We start from the raw sequence: 17,186 nt of genomic DNA on the forward strand, positions 1-17,186 counted from the left end.
AGGAAGCAGAGAAAATGTTCTAATCTGCGGCTCTTCTCCGCTATACGCAGCGTTTTCAGTGAGATTTAGCTCATTGTTTAGCTGTCCGGTCGCAACCTTGCTCTTTTGATTCTCCGTCACCTCCCTGATAGCCACAGGCAGATGTTCACAAGAGAGACGGATATTTACTCCTGGTAACAGTGATCTAGCAAAGCCGGCACCACCGGAAAACCCCTGTGCACACCATGATCACTGCCATGTGTGGAAGCCTATTTAATGATGAAAATTGAAATAGGCCTGGATGTAATTCCAGTGATGCAAATGGTTTTGTAGCTCACTGTCACTGTGTCGGATGGAGTAGATGGAATAATGTAAACACGATTGTTGTTGGAAGCAGAATTAAAGCAGGGCGTGGTCCGATCATGTGAGTGCTGCTAACCCAGTGCATCAAGTGTGATTCTGTTTGATTGCTTCAGCTTTTGAGACAAAGGCAATGCATATTTCAAGCTATATCATATATAATTGGTCAAAAGTATGTAGACAACAAAAAAACACACCTCGACATTACTCCTTAATGTGATGTTGATTGCGAATTTTGGACATTTAATTAGAAAACAACAATTGAAATTAAAATACTTTCATGACAGCATCTCTTCTGAACTTCATAAAACTGCCCCAAAGTATGTAGAGACAGGTGTTAGTGTCCTTGGCAGTGCTCTGGATATATGAATATGAATGAGTTAGTTTGGGGTCCTCATGGGCAGATGGCACCCTGCATGGGAGCCTCTGCCATCAGTGTATGAATGCGTAAACGGGTGAAAGGGAATATACAAATACAAGTCCATTGACTATTTACAAAATTCATACAATACAATCAATTCCAGCGCTGTTTCGTGAGCATTTGCAGCTAACAGCACCTACCGAAACTCCAATATAAACCCTTCGGAGACATTATTAGACGTTATCTCTGCTCCCACAGGCAGACCTATCTCCATGGCGCAGTGTAATACATATTCATTCTGGTGTACTTAAAAATAACGCTGTGGCTTGTTGGTATTTCTTTGAAACCCATCACATGTCGTCTTGGCCGGCGCTAATTACAGGATGCAGGTCCTGCATGTAGAAGAGGAGGGAGGGGCACTGGGGTGAGAACCAGGGGAAAGTGAATGAGACAAATGGGACAAGTAAGGACACAAGATTGCATCATTTACTGATATTGTGTCTTTGAAACACAAGACAGGACACGATCTAAGCTACATCACTTACACAACCAAATTCCCGTGTTTGTACAGTATATCTGCCAGCTCTCATGAGAAGCACAAGAGGAAGAAGAAATACGAACCGCGCAGCTGCGATAAAAATGGGACTTCTAAAAACATCTTAGTCTCTGTTAGTTTTGACTCCTGACTCCCCGCTTCCTACGCGCTCGAAAATACACCTTCCAGTCAAGCCATTTAAAACTGACAAATGGAGTAAAACAGATTTTTTTTGGGAGCCTTAAACAGCTTTACAGTGCAGTAAGTGAAAACACAAAACTAATTACAATCCTACAAGGAATTGAGATGTTTAGTGATTTCTCTTGGTCTTTCTCGATCTCTATGCGGTGCGCAGCAAACAGAGGCGCAGTCTTTTGAGCCGAGGCGGTGAAGACAGAAGTAGAGAGAGAGGATAAACCGAATCGAAGGTCAAGAAATAGATCCAAACCCACAAAATTATAGCGCCTCAGGTTGGGCCCTTTTGAACCACCAAATGGACCTTCCATCAGTTTCAGACTACGGGGAGCTATTTGTGAGTCGGCACAACCATCAGGGGTGAAAAATGTCTCGCTTTTCCCAGACAATCAGCCCTGCAGAGCTCTGACCAGAAGCACAGCAGCACGAGAGGCTCGTCCGGCTGCGCTGCCGTCACCGGGGAAAGCTGCTTCCTCGACAGACATTTAGGATGCTGTGAACACGGGAAATTAAGTTGAATTGAGGAATATGAGAAAACGCATGTCACTGATTCCACAGATGAAGGGAACGCAACGAGGGCTGAGAGATTAGATGATATAAATCAGACATTTTCCCTGGATTCCAAATTCATCAAAACACAAAAACAACATTCGGCCCGTGAGAAGAGACTCGTTAGAAACTCTTATATGATTCATTTTGACTGCTGATCCTCGAGGAATATTAACTGAAATGTTTAAATAGTGTGCAAGGACATGTCTCAAATCCGGTGGTTTTGAACTGTGAAGCATGAGAAATTTCTTCAACATCCTGTAAGTAATTAAAAACTGCAAAAAAAACAAAAAAACAATCACCAACTAAACCGAAATGTAATAGAAAACAGAGAATTTAAAAGTGTGAAACTCAGCAAGCAGTCTGGTTTTCCAGCTATGTTCCTTTTGTGTTGTCAAAACCATAATTATATTTCTATTGCAAACCTGACAGCGCGTAAAAACGATTTCTCAAGCTGACAATATGCTTTACGCCGTCTTTATATCGACAGATTTAGTTGATGAGGGACTTCTTAAAAAAAGAAAAGACTATTTCTCTTACCAAAAAAACATACTTTTGTAGTATGGAAACTCGACCATTCACGAGCAGCCTTTGTCTTCACCAAGCTCTATCTGTGCTTCGTCATGTGAGAACTGAAGAGCTCGTTTCTTCTTAGGACGGGAGCATCATGCCTGGAAAAAATAGATATCAAAGATAGAACGGACTATCCTCCGACTAAAGCAAGGCTCAAATTCTAAAGACGTCCACGTCACTTTGACAGAAAAAAATATTCCCGAAACTCATTCAGTTATAGTATATGATGGTACATGACACACAGAAGACAGAAACCCTGGAGGACAGATATGTTTCCCAGCATTGCAGGCAGAGCCAGACAAGAGGTAGTTTATCCTAATCAGGGCCACACAGCCATGAAAAACCCACCGCATTACACCACAACGTACCAACAGCAGACAACATGACACAACTGAGAGCCCACAGCCACGCTGTTGTGTCCCTGCATTGTTTTGAGGGAAATACTATTATCAGCATGCAAAAATGCCCACAATGACAATTCCAACATGATGATATTCGACTAGTTTAAATGTTAGCCAGAGATGAACTGTCGTTTGGTGTCAATGATACATCAGTTCAAAGAGGGGGGACTAGACCTGGAGTCATGCTACCAGCATCGGTAATAACTTTACCCTGCATGTTTCCTACAGCAAGAGCTCTTATCGTATCGAACCAAGTGAAAACTAAATCAATACGCCGCCTAAATAAAGGTGAGCAATACTACGAGCTGATACAATACATCCAGAACTGAGTGAAAGTCACAAGGACGGATTGCAGTTGTGCGTGATTTAGTTGTTGCCTCAAAATGTCAACCCTTGAACAAATTTTGTTCATTACACAGTGGTAATTGATGGTAATTTGATGCCATGAAATCATCACAATACAATGTTGATCATCGATCTGGCAGACAGAAAACTATACAATATTTATTGCTATTAATATTTGTGTTTGTGAAATTGCAAGATGTTTCAAATCCGCCAGAGAGAAAAGAGAAACTGATTGAACCTCTGACAGCTGGTAGGTAAAACATGTTCTATACTATTGGAAATACTGTTGGAGTTATCGAACTCATCACAAACACGGTGCTTCCTGTCTGAAAATAAGAGAACCGTCTCCGCTATCCGGTCCCTGTCATCGTCTAGCAGGTGAAATCACCCCCCCCTATAGGTTTAGTACCCACTTTTGGCATCGCCGACAGATGATGCGACCAACTACCAACTTCTCTTTTCCGGTTTTGGTCCAGCGACAGTCCACCAAGACGCCTCCTGGCACGCCAGCTGGCTGCTCAGCTATTGTCGGGGAGCAATGGCCACGAGGCTCCTCTCTCGGCTGCGTCATGTTCTCCCGCTTTCTTCCCCGTTCAGCGGACTCGCTACGTCGCCACTGAGCCGTTTTAAATCACGGCCTCTGATACTTTAGAGGTATCCGGCAATATGGTAGCACAGTGATGCTAAGGCAGGCAGACAGAGAGAGGCAGATGGGCGCACACACACACACACACACACACACACACACACACACACACACACACACACACACACACTGAGATACTTGCATACAATGTAGACACACATACACACACAGGCACAGGCCCACCCTGCTACGAGGGAAAGCGTGACTGTGACAGTTCTGCTGTGGGGTTATCAGTGGCCAACAGAGCATGCCCGGACACACACACACACAGAAAACACACACCCGTACAACGCACACACAAACACACACTCAAACCCGAGGGCTCTCCGGTCACCGTTACGTACAGTCAGAGATTGATGGGAGCAGACTTTGCCTCTTCCTCGTCTGCCATCATCCCTCCTGAGCCTCCTTTATTCGCCGTCTTGCATCCCACTCCTCCTCCTCACTCCTCCCCCCCCACACACACACCTCCTCTACCTCTCCTTCCCCCTGTGATATTATCCTCTTAAGTAAAGCACCCCGATCATTCTTTCCCCGTCATTGGAAACTACATTGCTGAGGTCACAGAGAGAGACAGGCGAGCCCCGTGAGCGTAGGTGCCCACGCGGATGCTGGCGAGGCGAATATGGGTGTCGTCATCCGAGAGATCACACTGCATGAGCTAAAGTGTCTGTCTTTTGCCGTCTCCCTTAGATTTTTCTCCCACTATCTCTGCAATAACAGTTTCGTATTCCCTTCCCCTCTCCACTGGGAGAAAAACATTAAAGACTTTTCTTATAATGAGGGAAACTACAGAGAAAAGACCTAAACTACACACAAACACACGCGCCGGCACACACATAAGCCCAGGCGTGCACACACACACGTGCATGCAGCACGCACACGCACGCTGAGTTGTGTACACACGTCCCACAGTTACGTAAAGGTTACGTAAAAGGCATGAATATTGAAAAGGAATGCTAGCGCTTGGCTGTCATTAAAAGTCTGTTGTGTGCGTATGTGGGAGGGATCGTGTGCTTGCACGTGTGTACGCATTAATGTGTCCGGCGTCATTAAAACACCTAATATTTTATGAGGGAGATGGAGGAAGTCCTGGTGGTGTGAAATTAGAGATTTTAATGCAGGGGGAGGTACTTCTGAGAGGCTGTGACTTATAGACAAACTCAACCAGAAGTTTTACTTGTACCAATAATCACACATTTTATTTAGATGGCATGTAAAACAATGATGGCAAAGAGCAAAATATTTTTAAACAAATAACTGCTTATGAAGGAATGTGAGTATGCAATATATATTTAAATTCCTTGAGCAAAATCCCCATTTGATAATTGCATTAAGAAGCCGCTGCCGGCTGGAAGGCCAGTGATACCAACAATATGCTGCGCACCCAAATACTGCAAAAATAAAACACTAATAAAAATACTAATCCATTAAAAGTTACTTTTAAATCCAAGTAAAAAAAACACGAAAACCGTTTAACTGCAGCGCCAAACGATCGATTGGATGAATAAAGGAGACACTTATATGACCCATGAAAATATTGAGGAATAATCCTCAATCTAAATGGTCCCACGGGTTGTTTAAAGGTCCTCTTTGTCTTTGATGTTTTACTTCTTGTCTTGTTTCCTGCTGGTGTGATTGACGGCCCGCCTCTATGAGTTCCACGTGTTCCTCGTCGTTGAGCTGTCACGTCCCCCTCGTTATCTCCTCGCCTTGTTCCACGGCCCTTCATCAGCTTGTCTTTTCTGTCGCGTGAAGTTCTGTTCACCTGTAACCCGCCTGCTGTTCCTGCCTGGCTTTGGACTGATTGCGTGCGAGCCTTCTAAATTATTTTAATAAATGATTGAAGTGAAGTGCAGCAATCTGTTATTCCTCTCTGCATTTAGGTCCGCCTGCTTCAAACTTAATATTGTAACTGGAATCAGTTTAACAACCTTAGAGCTGCAGAAAATGAAACGAAAGTGGAAAACGTTAAAAACAACCTGTTAAGAGGGATGAGAAATGCCAGCACTTTAAAGTTTAATTTTTTTAATGAATTCCTCCTATTGTTTTGATAATATTTATAGTAATAATAGTAAATGTTTATAGTAGGACAAGTAATATATAAATATCTATTTTATCTGGTTCCAAATTGTTATAATTATTACTAATTACTGTAATGAGTCTCGCATGCAAGCAGCTCTCACATTCAATAAAACATGAACTCATAATATTCTGAAAGGTATGATAATATAATATTTAATGTTATAGTGGGGCTTGTTCTCTTTAGCAGTGCAAAGTGCAGTCGAGGGACATACTTCTCTCTGCAGTTTGGGAGCCACGCCTGCTATAATACAGACACTTTGATACAGGCGCTGTTCCCACAGCATAATGTTTGCTTTTACCCGACTACTAACTTTTAGCGAGGGCATGCAACAAAACAGAGGGTTAAAGAGGTTTAGGTGCCGACCCTTATCTCTTTCATGCAAACAGCCTCCGCCTCCTTCCTGCACCCACCTCAACATTTACTTTCTGCCTAGAACAAAAGTATCAGTGCTAAAAAGGAACATTTTAACGGCATGCAGCCTCCACATCCAGCCTGGCCCGTCTGGATGATGTGCATTCATGCATATCATCCAGGATTTCATGCCCCCTCCAGCAGCTCCGTTAGCACAGAGTTTCCTTTGCCCTAAATGCCAGCATTAGTTTAAATGTATCCCGGGTCAAAAGGCTTCAACCTCTGGGGATCACAAATATATCTTTAAAACATTTAACAGCGATTCATCCAATAGTCGGACCTGAAACCTACAGGTTAATCTGGAGTACTGAAAACCAGTAGGGCACAGTGAGTTTTCACTATGGTTTGCACTGCTGTCACCATCCTAGCATTCAAGTCACATTTCTAACGGTGAGTTTTTACAGAAAGAAAAACACTTTATTGAGGAAATTATATTCGGGTTACAACCAAAAACAAATGATTGTTTCTATTATTAAGGTTGTCCTACAAACTCTCAAATGTTTAATAATTCTTTCTCGATAGCTGGCCAAGGTGGAGGCAATGATTAGAATAGAACTTGCAAAGGTCAATTTGAATTGCCTTGTTGTTGAAATGTGCTTTACAAATAAAATAGCCTTGCCTTGCTTCAATGATTCAGAATTGTATAACAATCCTGGATATGCTTTACTACAAAGATACATTAGTGTTTAGCATGTGAGGTGGACATGTCAATTTAATATTACATTACTCAAACGTGTTTCAAGAGGCACAGAATCTAATGTATTTTCTGCATATTTGCCAAATTATTAATAAGAGTCTTGGTCAAATATGTGTTAAACTTCAGATCAGAGTTAATTTCCTTAAAACATTCCCTAACTGTGTAAGTGCCACTGTTCACGGCTACAAGCCACAGGCGTTTACCGCTGAATCAAAACCCAGCCGCTGGATTTATATAAGTTATGACCCAACATTCAGGGACTTTAAAGAACTCTGGAGCATTTGAAAAATAAAGGGTTATGTAAAATAAAGGGTTATGTAGAGAATGTGGGGAAAAAAAGACTGCTTGCATTTGACTTTAAAAAGGCTTAAACCACATTGAGACAGGTTGATGCTTTCAGCTAAGGTTAACTTACTCTTGAGTCAGCATGTTTTTATGACGTTGTAAGTCAAATTTCATGCTGTCATAACGGGTGTGAATTTCAAACTTCTTTGATATTCTTTTTTGCTGTCTAAGCAAAGGATATTGCCCCGAGGGCCAGGAGCGGCTTCCACTCACTCATTCATGTAACGTTAGATGTGTGCTCCCTCATTAACTTAGTTTAGATGTTGTACCTTTGACAGCTCGGGATCAGCCAACTTCCACTCACACGTTCTGCTGTCTGCTCTGCATTTCCAGCCACATACTAACTCTGGTATCCATTCGGATCTGGACTCTCACTCCTGCTGTGCAGTAACCTCTTTCCCACCATTCGTCACCACCTGACCTCCCCACACACTCACACAACTGTTCCCACCTGTTTTGGTGCCTGGTTATTGCCCTTTTGACTAAATTTATCTTCAACCTGTTTCTATAGCGATTTGTAGCACAGACAGTATATAAGAACTTCTCTGTATCACTGCATAAAAGTATATACATGTACATATATATGCACATATATGGGACGGGTTACTTATTCTCAACAGGTAAAAACTGTATGGATTCCTCCCAAAACAGAAAGATTGTCCATCAGAATTTTCAGTGCAATTCTGTTTTGGTAAAAACGAACCGATGCTTCCTGTAAACACAGCCAAGGACAATGAAGGGAACCAGAAGTTACGCTGCTAAGTGGATTATCACGGGTCAGGTGAAGGAAATGAAAGTCCAGTCAGGTGCGGCTGGACTGAGCTCACCCCAAAAGATCCACGGTAATCAGGTGCTCGGTGTCCAATTCTCTTTCTCTTTTGATACACTGTTTGATCTTGAGGCAAAAGAGAACGCCTTCAAGTGCTCTCCTTCAAAAGAGAGGGAGGCACATGGAGGAGAGGGTACGGTTCAATGTTTCGATGAGGGCAGTCAGGTGTGATGCAGCAATAATCGAGTGAAGAGAAATAGAGGTTGAACAGGTAATACCGGGAGAGAGATCTTGGAAGGAGGGCGACAGAAGCTTCTGCAAGTGTCAACTCTCACAAAATAACCGCGTGTGTGTGTGTTGTTTCATAATCGGCCCATCATTTGAATGAGGAGAGTCACAGACACCATTTGCATTGCAACCTTTAATAAAATCCCTTCTGGGTTGGAGTGAATTTAACGGGGCGGCACATTTTGCTCTGCTGAGTTTGCTCGGCTGTGCCCGTTTTTTCGTTTTTGGTTTCTTGCCGCGAATTTATTAGATGCAACAATCATAACCAACAAAATAACCTCTTGCAAAGTCGCAGGGTAATCTTAGTTGGGATTGCAAATTTATTGTCATAAAAGGTTTGGTCAGCTTGAAGAATTGCGCCACAGCGACCGGTGCAGCATTAAGCTCAGATCCGGGCGGCTTAATACATTTGAAATGATTTACCGAAGCATCTTCAACTGCTGCAGTCAACATCAGCAGTAACGCGGCCTCCCATCGTCTCTCATCACCGCGGGATGAGTGGAATTCATTCTGCCATCAACTGTCCACATGTGGCTGAAGTATATGCGACTGTTTCTATAGAGGCTTAAACAGTAGGGGAGAGAGGGAGGGGGAGGTGGGGGGTAACGCAGAAGAAGAGTGTCCTGTGGAGTGACGGAATAAAAGAGGAAAATAAAATGAGGGCAAACACTGCAGAGTCTAAATAGCGTTCTCACACGGCGTCGCTCTAATTCCTTTTTTTTCTCGTCAAAAAAAACATTGTAATCAAGTCATATGATTTTACGTATGTAATCACATTTTCAAGTGCTCAGCTGTGCTAAAACAAGTTGATTAAATAAATATATAATCAAGACCAGATTAATAGCTAACAAATTTGATTAATGAATTAATTTCTTGGTTGTATTTGAATGTAAATTACATACTTTGGGTTTTGTACGGTTTGGGAGAGAAAACAAGCAGTTAGAGGATGTTAGTATAGGCGATGGAAATCGCTGAATTTCTTTAGAGTAAACAAAAGAACTTTTGTTTGGATGTCTGCGACTGAGTCCTGCTTCCGTCACCCCGACGTGACAGTCGGACATAGGGGATGCTAATGTCAACAGAGCTGTTTACCTGAGGGGGGGGCTGGAGGGAACTTCAACCGCCATAAGAGCACAGTGCAAAGCAGCAAACTAGGCAAACGGCCCAGAATTACATACCGGAGCAGAAAATAAAAACAGAAGGTAAACGGGCAGTTAATGTTGTATTCAATAATAAAAGTTCAGTTTTATCCCCACATTAAGAATGCTTTATATCTTCAAATTATCCCCATGGGATAAGAGTTTAGCCTCCAACAGGGGTCATTACGGGACCACCGGACTAAGTAAGGACTCTTTCAATCGAGGAATAATTAACAGATTCCTCCATACTGCAGTAACATTTTGTTGAAGCACTATGACTGATTACGAAGATACTGACGAAGAAGACATTTAGTATCAATATTTCAGTATTCATGATTCAATCAAGTCATCAACGTAATTAATCAGTCACATAAGTGAATTGGCAGCAAAGAGTTGCCTGAGGAAGAGATGTGGGAGCAGCCGCAGCAATCAGCTGAACTGTGGACACTTCCAATCTGTATTGTTTGCTATTGCAGCCCCCGATCCCATTGACTCACCATTGTTAATGATAATGTCAGCGGTGACGGGTGTGTGAGGTTTGTGCATGCGTGTGTGTCTGTATGCGTGTTTCACAGTGTGTTTGCAGAGCTTAAAACCCCTTTGTGTGCACGCTGTTGGTGTGCATCTGATACCTCATACATCAGTGTGTGTGTGTGTGTGTGTGTGTGTGTGTGTGTGAGTGTGGGTGTGTGACCAGAGGTGACCCAGTGGTGTCCCTGCTGGTCCGGAGCAGGAACAACACTCTCTGGAGGCGACGCTCATTAATCATCCCATTCAAACGCACAGAATGCAATCCATCCTCCCATCCTCTCCTCCTCCTGCTCCTCCTTCCCTCTCCTCCTCTTCCTCCTCCGCTGCGAAGCACCAGCGCTCCGTAATGGGGTCACTGCTCCCATTTAACAAAGACAGACAGAGGAGAGAGAAAGGAAAAGGGGATGGAGTGAGGGGGGGGGGCATATAAAGACAAAGTGATATTAAATAAGAAGTAACGAAGGAAAGACGGCAAGGGAGGCAGAAATAATAAAAAGAGGGGGATGGAGATGGTGAGGAGGGGAAGGAAATAATTACTGAGGGAGGTGTTAGAAAGTAGGAGCAATTAAGGGGTAATAGAGTAAGGGAGAATACGTGCAGAAGGAGAAAGGGGGGTAAAGAAAAGTGCTGAAAAACAGTAAAAGTCTTGAAGCCCTGATTAATGTCGCACAAGAGAGAAGCAAAACATTGTGTTCTTTGGAAATGCGGAGAATAATTTTTGCAATATGCCGCTGTGGGAACCCAGCACTAATTATATGACTGTGTGTGTTTGTGTGTGTGTGTGTGATTCATTGTTGCACTGGAGGAAAAGCATGTGTACATAGCCAGCACACACAGAAGCTTGTAGAGACACCACAGACACACACACACACACACACACACACACGCAAGCGATGCCAGGGGATCTCAGAAGAACTGGGTTCCTCCTCCTGCTGCATTATTCTCTTTGGAATGTTGTTTTTATTTCCTGGATTGAAACTGTGGTGCATCGCCCCCGGTTATCACACACACACACACACACACACACACACACACACACACACAGTGACAGATGCCCCAAACAAAAAAGCAAACTGGAGGCCAAAATAACTACCGAGCCTGACGACAAAATACCCCCCAAAAAGTGTTGATTTCTGTCACTTTCTCACGGCGCGTGACCTCAACATAACGTTCTGTACTCTGGTGGACAGCGGCACCTCTCAGACGTCGGCAGCACTCTGAAAGCAAAAGTTTGACATTTGGTTCATATGTTTATTTGGTTAGGGAGTTGAGCTGAGACGATGAAACTACAGCCAGTTAACTTTAACTTTAACTACTTTAACTTTAACATCCAACCGCAGAAGCAGAAAATCTCACGAACCTGTAATATCTTGTAATACGTTTAATCGTTAAACCTGTGAGCGCCGCCTCCCCAGAGGAGTGTGGGAGAGATTAGAGGCCGGAGGGGGAGAAGGTGAAAGAGACAGGTGCATGCTGGGATTCCAGGAAACAACGAGCAGTTATCAGCGCCTGATTCCTGCAATTTGTGTCTGAAGAAGCACCAAAGCTCAACACACAGATAAGACGCACGTGTTTCTACATTCTCTTTCACTTTCGCTTCCTGAGGACATCATTATCTCTGAGTTATCATCGTGTTATTAAGATTTCTTCAGGATCCTCCTAATCCTGTGATGGATGTCAGTGCATTGTTAACAAAAATTGCCGATAGCGGATTTGGTGTTCTGTAGAAATATTTGTGTTGCTGTTAAACAAAGCCAAGCAAGCTGTTTTGTTTCCATTTACATCTTTGCACTTCGCTAAGCGAACCGTACATTCAACGAGCGCGATCAATCGTCTACCTTCCCACCGGAAAGCGAAGGCACCCATTTCCCCTCGAAATGTCTAACTGCTCCTTTAAAGTACGACAGCTGAAGGAACGATCGTGGCTGTTCCTTGTAGTCGCAGTGAATCCCCTCAACTCAGAGCAGAAAGGTCTGAGCTCGGTCTGCCAGAGACGAGAAAGCTAATTTATATAAGAATGGGATGGAGATTAAGACCTCTGAGGGTATTATGGATTTGGGGAATTAAGCATAATGGATTTCTTGTAGGGCTTTCTTTCACGAGTCCCCTGTTGGAGAGAGGTAGCAGTCTTGAGAGCAGATCTGAGTCATTCCACGGCTTGAGGACTGGCACGTGCCACCAGACAGGCTCTCATTCACCCAAAAAAGGCGCCTTTTTTTAACGTCCTTATTCGTGTAAACAGCGTCTCCACGGGATGAGCCATGGCTCCTAAACTGTCTGAACTGAAAAGCCTTTTGTCATCGCCAAGTGGATATTTATGAAGGTTTTACACTTCGATTTCACACCGCTCTGGATTTTTGAAGCGTGGATTGGTGGAAATCTTCAAATCATCGATACGATAAAAGGAGAGAAACTCACAATACACCTGAACATTGCCCAACGGTTTGTAAAACTCACGGACGGGATTTAAAACTCTTGAAAGTTGTCACCGCGGCAGCCGCTTCACCTTTTGTCGGGCCGATCGCGAGGTAAGCCGTAGACGTGCAGCAAAGTAAGCCGAGGGGGAGGAAATGTGACACAGTGTTTTGTAAACAACGTATAAAAAATGTCTCGACTGGGACAGATTGTGAAAACTGCCACAAAGCTTTTAAAATCATCGAATGCAGTCAACCAAAACGTGCATAATAAATAATCATCTGTAGGTTTAGGTCAAATACAGGCGGAACACATATTACTGTTAAACATGAATGAACATAGTAATCATTATTTCACACCGTATTAAAGTTCAAATTTGACAGTGTTTGCACACCAATGCTCACTGATGATTTGTGTTCACACACGCGCACACACACACACACACGCACACGCACGCACGCACACACACATACACGCACACACACACACACACACACACACACACACACAACAATTAAATAGAGAATAGAGAACTAGTTCCAGTAACCTTGTATTTTGAAACACATTATTCTCAAGTCACTGGTGAGTCATGAGTTGTTTTTGATTTATTTGCTTGCCTGTCCGTCATCCTTATTGTTCTAAGGTTTATCGGGCTGTTTGAAGTAATATTAGATTATTATTAGCCACTTGGAGGCAGTGGAACCAGCGGTGAATAAAATACGGTGATATTACCAGAGAGCGTTATCTCGGTGTACAACCGTAGATAAAGAAAAGCTTTTAGAAAACATCTGATTAAAGAGGAAGTCGATCAACTCCAAAATCCAAGACCGACGAAGGAGGAAGTATTTATTTATTGCAGTGGTTAATTCATCATCATTAATCGCATTTACTTACTTAGACAAGCAGCAACCACTTTGCAACGTTACCATTAATTTGTAGTGGTGTTTCTGGCTTCCTGATGACTGTTTCAGTCTGCTTCTACCTCTGGTCTCGCCTCGATTAACTACCAAGGGAAATAACCGAATCTTCCGCTGATAAATGCTTCTCTAAGTTCAGCAACTTGTTGCCATCTTTATCCCGTCTGCAGGTAGTGAGTTCATAGGAGACTTTTCACAAAAAAAAAACAGATGAGCCTGCTGCTCACGCAGGCCGATGAGAGTCACTCGACCGAAGCGTTGAGCTGAAAGCCTCATTTGAAGTTTGTCACCAGTCTGTCTGGGTGCTGTGCGTCTCTGTATGAGGAAGTTCACAGATTGTACAATAATTAAATCTCAATTACCAATAGACACAGGTTTGTTTATTAAAATATTCTTGACATTTATATTGTTGCCTTCAGTCGCACCCAAAACCTGGAACTTATCGCTGAATCAAAAAATAGGTTCTAGGACCCACAAATCCCAGTTACGTCCCTACACACCGAGTTTCCGCGCGGAGGGAGAGGAGATGTTCTGGTTTATCTCAGTGAACGGGTGCCTTTCCCTGGGCTCCCAATCCGCCCGCCTTCCCCGCCAGATAAACATGTTGTTCCAAACACTGGTTCAAACCACGGCGACGGGCGGAGATTAAGGCCGACTTAAGTTTATCATAAATGAAGTGCAAAGTCGACAGTTGTGTGGCCCACTGCCTCTCGATACTAAAACCCCCAGCTGGGGTATTTGGGAGGTGGTGGGAGCTGTGCAATAGCAGCCACCAGGCATTCTAGTGCTGAGGTAGGCTCTAATCCTCTGCTCCTGGCTCACTCCTGACAGGGAGGAAAGAAGTCGAAACCGCAGGGGGACACATTCACAAATCAGAATTTATGGAGCCACCAACCCCATCTTACACTTGGTTAACAGAGACACTGATCCCGAGGCTTAGTGGGTCTTGGTGTAGCTCTCAAATCCAGAGATCAATAATAGCAATATGTGAGTTAATATTGGATTTTTGAAAATACATTTGTTGCAAAAATACAGCTGTAGTTGAACCTTCTTTCGTATTCATTACTCTCATGAATACACGGTCAGCAAGTCATCAGCAGCAGCAGGACGCTCAAGCCTTTTTTTTTTTGGAGGACATAAAATCCATGTGAAAATCTGTTTAAAGCAAATACTCCTTTCATTTGTCTGTGAAAAACCGGGAAGAAAAAGAAACTCCGTGGTTCCCTCCACATCCCCCTTATTCTCTCTGTCCAGATCTTTAGCATACAAACCGTAAAACTCACACGAATGTGCACAAAGATATAAAACCTCACTGGTTTTAGAAAAGAACCCAAAGCACAAGGCCTGAAAAGCTTGTGTGACGCTTTCAACGTCAAACAGTCCTGGTCGCTGCCATCTTAATGTCTCCACACCAGCTTACTGCAACAGCAGAATGACACCGTAACAGACACATATCAGCTTACCATAATAGCACCTAGCCAACAAACAGAATAATCCGCCATTTTGCATCGCAACCCTGTATATGACTATTGTCATGTTACACAGAGAGGCATAGAAATCGTCTCTCATCTGACTGTAGCTGTTTCGGGTAGACAAGTAATTGAGCTCCGGGTCTGAGATCCTGTGGGTGGCGCCGCGCGCCGGAGAGAGCAGACGCTGAGCAAAAGGCGGACGGAAATGAGTGGATTCCCCGTGTCAGATACCGTCTCTGCTTCGCACATTTACTGCGAGTACGTCCTCCCTCCCTGCGTCTCACATCCTACTGTAACTCTGCTCTCGCGCCCAAATTAACAAGTCCTCCCTGCGGCCTTAAGCCCGGAAAGACCCGCTCGCTGATCTTTCTTACCCTTCTTTTCAGCTCCTCCCATCCTCCCTCAAATCTCCCTCTGTCCTCTTTAGTGACTCTTTCCCTCCCCACCTTCTCATCATCCTCTCCCTTCCAGCACCCTCCCTCCCCCCCTCTCTCTTACTCTCACTCTCACTCTATCACTATGTCTCTCGCTCTCTTTGTAGATATTTCCCTTGCTGATGTTGTCCATTGAGAGACGGTGATTGTCTGTGGGTGAGAGCAGAGGAGAAGAGTGGATGCGATTACTGCAATGCAGAGCAACCAAACAACAACACGGCGCTGCAGCAGATGCTGTGTTTGCATGTGCGCTTGTAGGTGCAGTTTGTGTGCATACTCAAATTTGCATGATGAATGTGTGTGAACGTTCGCACCACTGATACGCCGGCGTGTTTCTATGTTTGTGTGTGTGTGTGTGTGTGTGAGAGAGTGTGTGTGTGTTTGTGAGCAATGACCAGCTCTATCACAACTATTTGTCATGCCCAAACACCAAAGCTTCTGCAGCTATGCACCATGACTTTTAAATAGATCTCTTTTCACTGACATCAAACTATACCCAACTGTGCATATTTAATATGCCACATGTCTTTGCGGGGAATAATATGTGTGTGTGAGGGCATGAAAATGCATTCACACGCACAACTACACACACATGCACAAACACAAAAACAGACTCGCACACATAAGCTCACTCAGTAAGGATCCGCCTATCGCAGCTCAGGCTCAATCTATTATGCGAAATGGGTGTTTTAATCAGGCTAATTGTCCGGCCCCTCGCCATGTCTCTGCCATCTCTACTTAACCGATGCCTCAGCCACACTGTTTTCTTTTCCTTTTTTTTTTTTTAAAGGAATAAATGACGCGGCGGTGGGGGGAGAGCGGGAGAGCGGGAGGCAATCTAAGCCACAGGGGCCCACAGGCGTTTGAAGTCTAAAGACTCTTTCATCCTCGACTCTGGGAAATGAATGATTTTTTTTCACACAGTGACAGGACAGCTCTGACAGGACCCAAACACATGAACCATGGCAAAGCTGTCAGATAGTAAAAACACACATACATAAACACATACACACACGCACATATATACGGGGACACACACAGCTAGAATACACACACAGCTACAACAAGTCCAGGACAGTAAGTGTTCAAAAACGAGGCGTACAGGCGAAAGCAAGTGAGAAGGAAGCGTTAAAAAACGCCAAAGAGTGAGAGAATGACGCGATAATTAGTCGTTTGTTTCTTTAACTGGCATTTAGTTTTAACTGGGCTTCTTTGTCAGTAGACACAATGGGCCTGATGTGGCATGAGTGAACTACACAGCTTAGAGGATTAAGGCTGGACGGAGGCTGTGGCGCCGCACTTCCTCTCTCCTTCACCACGCACACGCCGACAGACACTCTGCTAGCTGCACAACACTCGGCCGCACACGCTTTCTCAAACACACACACACACACACACCTACAAACAAAGGCACACCCTTCCAATACACACACACAAACACACTCACAGGGGGATTATCTGTGCAACAGAGTTCTGAACACTCAGAGTGGGAAGGCGTCTGAAGAACTGCACTCATCCACCGAAGGATGGAAAGAGCAGAGAAACACATAAACACGCACACACGCACACACACATACGCACACATACGTGGACAGACTTTAGTGCGAGCTACCTGTGTGTTGAGCGGCATATAGAACAGTCTTTCTCTCTCCCTCTCTGTGCTTTTGTCCTGCGAGGCTGAGCTGACAGCAGGAGCAACGAGAGGCAAAGAGAGGGAGAAGGAGAAGGAGGGAGGAAA

The 17,186-nt window shown here is 44.0% G+C and overlaps 1 long non-coding RNA gene across 1 annotated transcript; it reads right to left on the reverse strand.

Annotated features, from left to right (window-relative positions):
- Window positions 1-557: 557 nt before the first annotated feature.
- Window positions 558-4,119, reverse strand: LOC120833438 (uncharacterized). Its single transcript, XR_005714320.2, has 3 exons — window positions 3,712-4,119; window positions 2,520-2,650; window positions 558-1,119 (listed from the first exon to the last, which is right to left on the reverse strand). It is a non-coding gene; the product is annotated as an uncharacterized LOC120833438 (long non-coding RNA).
- Between the last annotated feature and the right edge of the window lie 13,067 nt (window positions 4,120-17,186).

This window comes from Gasterosteus aculeatus, chromosome 15 (genome assembly GCF_964276395.1).
Source record: "Gasterosteus aculeatus chromosome 15, fGasAcu3.hap1.1, whole genome shotgun sequence".
Lineage (NCBI taxonomy): Eukaryota > Metazoa > Chordata > Actinopteri > Perciformes > Gasterosteidae > Gasterosteus > Gasterosteus aculeatus.